This window comes from Maylandia zebra, linkage group LG3 (assembly GCF_041146795.1).
Source record: "Maylandia zebra isolate NMK-2024a linkage group LG3, Mzebra_GT3a, whole genome shotgun sequence".
Classification (NCBI taxonomy): domain Eukaryota; kingdom Metazoa; phylum Chordata; class Actinopteri; order Cichliformes; family Cichlidae; genus Maylandia; species Maylandia zebra.
In genome coordinates, this window is record NC_135169.1 from 46,301,733 (window position 1) to 46,308,217 (window position 6,485).

General features: G+C 38.5%; 1 long non-coding RNA gene across 1 annotated transcript; it reads right to left on the bottom strand.

The window, feature by feature from the left end:
- Nucleotides 1-3,339: 3,339 nt before the first annotated feature.
- LOC143417118 (uncharacterized) lies at nucleotides 3,340-4,353 on the bottom strand. The gene is made up of 3 exons (XR_013097332.1): nucleotides 3,812-4,353; nucleotides 3,615-3,726; nucleotides 3,340-3,534 (listed from the first exon to the last, which is right to left on the bottom strand). It is a non-coding gene; the product is annotated as an uncharacterized LOC143417118 (long non-coding RNA).
- Between the last annotated feature and the right edge of the window lie 2,132 nt (nucleotides 4,354-6,485).

The window sequence follows — 6,485 nt, forward strand, 5'->3', positions numbered from 1 at the left end:
AAGAACAGAATTAGATTGAAAACAACGGACTTTGAATGAAAACAACAGAATTTGATGAAAAACAAAATAATTTGCATGAAAACAACAGAATTAGAATGAAAAAAACAGAATTTGAATGAAAACAACGAAATGAGAATGTACAGAACAGAGTTTGAATGAAAACAACAGAACTGAAATGTATAGAACAGAGTTTGAATGAAAACAACAGAGTTCTAAAACAAACAATAGAATTTGAACAAAAAGAGTAGAATTAGAATGAAAACAAAAGCATTTGAATGAAAATAACGGAATTTCAATGAAAAGAACAGAATTGAGAACAAACAATGGAATTTGAATGAAAACAACGGAATTTGAATGAACACAACAGAATTTGATCAAAAACCAAAGAATTTGAACGAAAACAATGGAATTTGAGAACAAACAATGGAATTTGAATAAAAAGATTAGAATTAGAATGAAAACAGAAGCATTTGAATGAAAATATCGGAATTTGAATGAAAAGAACGGAATTAGAAAAAAAAACTGAATTAGAATGTACAGAACAGAGTTTGAATGAAAACAATGAAATTAGAATGAACAGAACAGGATTTGAATCAAAACAATGGAATTTGAATGAAAAAAACAGAATTTGAATGAAAACAATGGAAGTTTAAAACAAACAACAGAATTAGAATAAAAATGACGGAATTTGAATGAAAACACCAGAATTTGAGAACAAACAATGGAATTTGAATAAAAAGAGTAGAATTACAATGAAAAAAGAAGCATTTGAAGGAAAACAACGGAATTTCAATGAAAAGAACGGAATTAGTATGAAATGAATAGAATCGGAACGAAAACAACGAAATTTGAATGAAAACAACGGAATTAGAATGTACAGAACAGAGTTTGAATGAAAACAACGGAATTAGAATGAATAGAACAGAATTTGAATCCAAACAATGGAATTTGAATGAAAAGAACAGAATTTGAATCAAAACAATAGAATTTGAATGAACAGAACAGAATTTGAATCAAAACAATGGAATTTGAATGAAAACAACAGAATTTGAATGAAAACAAGGGTGTTTTAAAACAAACAACAGAATTAGAATGAAAACAACGAACTTAACATGAAAACGACGGAATTTTAAAGAAAACAATAGAATTTGAGAACAAACAATGGAATTTGAATAAAAAAAGTAGAATTAGAATGAAAAGAACAGAATTAAAATGAAAATGATTGAATTTGAATGAAAACAACAGAATCTGATGAAAAACAAAATCATTTGCATGAAAACAACACAATTAGAATGAAAACAACGGAATTTGAATGAAAACAATGGACGTTTTAAACAAACAACAGAATTTGAATGAAAACAACAGAATTTGAATGAAAACAATGGAAGTTTAAAACAAACAATAGAATTAGAATGAAAACAACAGAATTAACATGAAAACAACAGAATTTTAATGAAATGAACAGGATTTGAGAACAAACAATGGAATTTGAATGAAAAGAACAGAATTTGAATGAAAACAACGGAATTAGAATGAACAGAACAAAATTTGAATGAAAACAACGGAATTAGAATGAAATGAATAGAATTTGAATGAAAACAATGGAATTAGAATGAACAGAACAGAGCTTGAATGAAAACAACGGAATTTGAATGAACAGGGCCCTATTTCAGGAATCCGGTTTAGAAAACTCAGAGTGAAAAACGATACTCAGGGTTGAGTAACCCCGAACTGTCCAACTCGGAATATTCGGTTTCAGAAAGGCTGATAACAATTAGTTCAGTCAACGCGGAGTTGCTTTAACCCCAAGTTAAGCGCACGCACGAGGACACATAAAGCCCTGATTAGTGGAGCACAGATTAAGCGAGTCACCATGGAGACGGAGGGAAAGAAGGCGCGGTCAATGTATTTTACAGCGCTTGACGCCGAAATACTGATGGCAGTATATGCCGATAACATGCAAATTCCGCGGAAAAAAAGTAACACAGCCTCAGCTGCAAAAGAAAGGGAGCATGCATGGCAAAACAAAGCCGACAGAGTCAGTGCGTGAGTGTTAGTTTAAACATTGATCTAGGGATTTCCACCCATTTAACACGTTATTTTATTATATTTTATTTAATTTTTTATTTTATACATTTTATTTTGTGACGTGATGTGAGCGCAGGTGCAACCCAACAGGCCCCAAACGTTCCTGGCAGCAAGTACAAATGAAATATAAAAATATAGTCCAAACAGGTAAGGTGTAATTGTATTATGAGCCATAGTGCTTGGTCTGTTTGTCCGATGTAAATCAATTGCAGTTAGAGGCTACATTAATTTTCTTTCTGTAAGCACTTATTGAAATTATCTGAGCACATTACAAGTACATATTTGCTTACTCTGTATGCTCAAATGTGACCCGTTATAGCCAACAGAAAAAAAGCGGAGGCCCGAAAAACAGGTGGGGGTCCTCCACCACCACCACTCACAGAGGCTGAGCAGTTGGCCCTCAGCCAAAACAGTGGGCGCCCTGTGGCTGAAGGCATCTCTGCGGGGACATCCTCTGAGTCAATAACCCCGCAAGACACAAGTGCCTACATAGGGGGTAAATTCAAAATAATACATGATGTGCATACATCCTTTCTTCACAGTCACCTTTGCAGTGCTGCTCATTCATTTGATAAACTCTTTACCATAATGGATTATTTTGTAGTGAAGTTATTTTCCTACTGATTTTGCCTTCCCTCAGTCTTGGTTGTCTTTGAGAGCATAATGACAATGAAGTGTAAGGTGCTTGGTATGTTTGTTAATTGCCATTTGGTCCCTTGTAAGTTATAAGTGACCTGTATAAACCTCATATTCTATCAGTTGATGGTGATGGTGTACTGCATCTGGTGCAGCCTCCTGTTGAGCCAGACCAACATGCAATTGTGAGTACTCTTAATACTCCACAGATTATATGAGTTTACAGTAGAACAGCAATGTTGTTAATTTCTTTACTGCAGGAAAATAATGAAGAAACATTGACAGCTGTTACAGAGGAGGAAGCAACAGAGACACTTTATGAGGTTTACATCTTTTAATACTTTGTGTACAGGAAACACAGGCGACCAATAAAGCCAGTTGAACAAAAAATCTGTTTATTCTTCTTTCAACATGTTGAGGTGATGGGTCAAAAGAAATGATTGTGACATATGGTGTCTCTGACTGCTCTTCCATCTTGTATGTCCGTGGGAGGGTCAGGATGTTCATGGTTTGGATCACTGCTGATGTTTGGTTCAGAAGGACAGTGTTCTCCTCTAATTGTGGCAATGTTGTGAAGAATCACACATGCCACAATAATGTCACATGCCCTTTCTGGGGTGACCCTGAGTCCTTGCAGGCACTGGAACCGGGCCTTAAGCATTCCGATAGTCATTTCAATTCTGGCTCTTGTCCTGCAATTAGCCAGATTATATCGCTGCTGTGGGCCCGGTTCAGGGTCAGGGTAAGGGGTAAGCAAATAGGGTAAACATGGATACCCCCTATCACCAAGCAAGTAGCCAGTGAACTCTCCTAAGACAGAAGGATACACTTCAGTTCAAATGTCCCTGAAGCAATTGGTCTTTATATATTTTAAAGTATTCTCAACTCACCATGTCCAAATTTTGTGCTCAGTGTACATTCACGGAATATTTGTGAGTCATGGACAGAGCCTGGCCACTTGGCTTCCACATTTGTGATAATGTTGGCAGCATCATATATGATCTTCACAGTGCAGAGAACACAAATTAGCATCCATTACTATAATGAAATAATTTGTTAGTTTGAAATGCTACAGGGAACTATGTACCTGTACATTAATGCTGTGGAAAGACTTCCTGTTCACATAGTCTCCTTCATTTACTGAAGGAGCAATGATTGGAATGTGAGTGCCATCTGTACAGCCAATCACGCCTGGGAACCCTGAAAATAAATGTAAAATTTAAGTAGTAGTTCAAGTATCACCACATCATAAATTAAGTTTTGGTCATCCTGATACCTGCAATTTTGTGGCATCCCTCTTTGATAAATCTTGTGGGTCTATGACCGGGGAACACCACAGACGAGTACAGGAGACGTTTCAGTGCAACTGTAACATTCCTGACCGCCCGACAGACGGTAGCCTTGGAAACGTGCTCAGCGTCACCAATATTATACAGAAAGCTCCCGTTTGCAAAAAACCGAAGTGCAATACAAATAATATGTACAGAACTGAGAGCATGTCCGCGATGTGTCACATGCGTAATATATGGCCTGAGGATGTTATCCAAATAACTTATAGATTGTGCTGAGAAACGGTAACATTCGCACAGAAAATCATCAGGTAATGATAAAATGTCCACACGCGCTCTGATCACTCTCTCCCGGCGGAGAGCTCTGCGGAGGATTTGGGCTTCACGATCTACTGGCTCTTCAAGGACGGGGCAGGCCATGTCCGACACTTCCTACTGTCAGGTTTCCGACAAAGGGGCGGAGACAGTCAGGGTTAGTTGTAGTAAACCTGCTAGGGGGCAGGTTAGCTTCACGGCGTGTGTCGTCATAGTGACTCACTCAGGCTTCAGCTGAACTCGCTTTGTGAAACCGAAAACCCAGAGTTTTCGTTAACTCACGGTATACTTACTCAGATTTTGCTCTAAACCGGCTTCCTGAAATAGGGCCCAGAACAGAATTTGAATGAAAACAATGGAACTTGAATGAAAACAACAGAATTAAAATAAAAATGACGGAATTTGAATGAAAACAACAGAATTTGAGAACAAACAATGGAATTTGAATAAAAAGAGTAGAATTCGAATGAAAACAAGCATTTGAATGAAAACAACGGAATTGCAATGAAAAGAAAGGAATTAGAATGAAATGAATAGAATTTGAATGAAAACAACGGAATTAGAATGAACAGGGCCCTGTTTCAGGAAGCCGGTTTAGTGGAAAAACTGAGTAAGTATACCCTGAGTTAACGAAAACTCTGGGTTTTCGGTTTCACAAAGCGAGTTCAGCTGAAGCCTGAGTGAGTCACTATGACGACACACGCCGTGAAGCTAACCTGCCCCCTAGCAGGTTTACTACAACTAACCCTGACTGTCTCCGCCCCTTTGTCGGAAACCTGACAGTAGGAAGTGTCAGACATGGCGTGTCCCTTCCTTGAAGAGCCAGTAGATCGTGAAGCCCAAATTCTCCGCAGAGCTCTCCGCCGGGAGAGAGTGATCAGAGCGCGTTTGGACATTTTATCATATCCTGATGATTGTCTGTGCGAACGTTACCGTTTCTCAGCACAATCTATAATTTATTTGGATAACATCCTCAGGCCATATATTACGCATGTGACACATCGCGGACATGCTCTCAGTTCTGTACATATTATTTGTATTGCACTTCGGTTTTTTGCAAACGGGAGCTTTCTGTATAATATTGGTGAAGCTGAGCACGTTTCCAAGGCTACCGTCTGTCGGGCAGTCAGGAATGTTACAGTTGCACTGAAACGTCTCCTGTACTCGTTTGTGGTGTTCCCCGGTCACAGACCCACAAGATTCATCAAAGAGGGATGCCACAAAATTGCAGGTATCAGGATGACCAAAACTTAATTTATGATGTGGTGATACTTGAACTACTACTTAAATTTTACATTTATTTTCAGGGTTCCCAGGCGTGATTGGCTGTATAGATGGTACTCACATTCCAATCATTGCTCCTTCAGTAAATGAAGGAGACTATGTGAACAGGAAGTCTTTCCACAGCATTAATGTACAGGTACATAGTTCCCTGTAGCATTTCAAACTAACAAATTATTTCATCATAGTAATGGATGCTAATTTGTGTTCTCTGCACTGTGAAGATCATATATGATGCTGCCAACATTATCACAAATGTGGAAGCCAAGTGGCCAGGCTCTGTCCATGACTCACAAATATTCCGTGAATGTACACTGAGCACAAAATTTGGACATGGTGAGTTGAAAATACTTTAAAATATATAAAGACCAATTGCTTCAGGGACATTTGAACTGAAGTGTATCCTTCTGTCTTAGGAGAGTTCACTGGCTACTTGCTTGGTGATAGGGGGTATCCATGTTTACCCTATTTGCTTACCCCTTACTCTGACCCTGAACCGGGCCCACAGCAGCGATATAATCTGGCTAATTGCAGGACAAGAGCCAGAATTGAAATGACTATCGGAATGCTTAAGGCCCGGTTCCAGTGCCTGCAAAGACTCAGGGTCACCCCAGAAAGGGCATGTGACATTATTGTGGCATGTGTGATTCTTCACAACATTGCCACAATTAGAGGAGAACACTGTCCTTCTGAACCAAACAGCAGTGATCCAAACCATGAACATCCTGACCCTCCCACAGACATACAAGATGGAAGAGCAGTCAGAGACACCATATGTCACAATCATTTCTTTTGACCCATCACCTCAACATGTTGAAAGAAGAATAAACAGATTTTTTGTTCAACTGGCTTTATTGGTCGCCTGTGTTTCCTGTA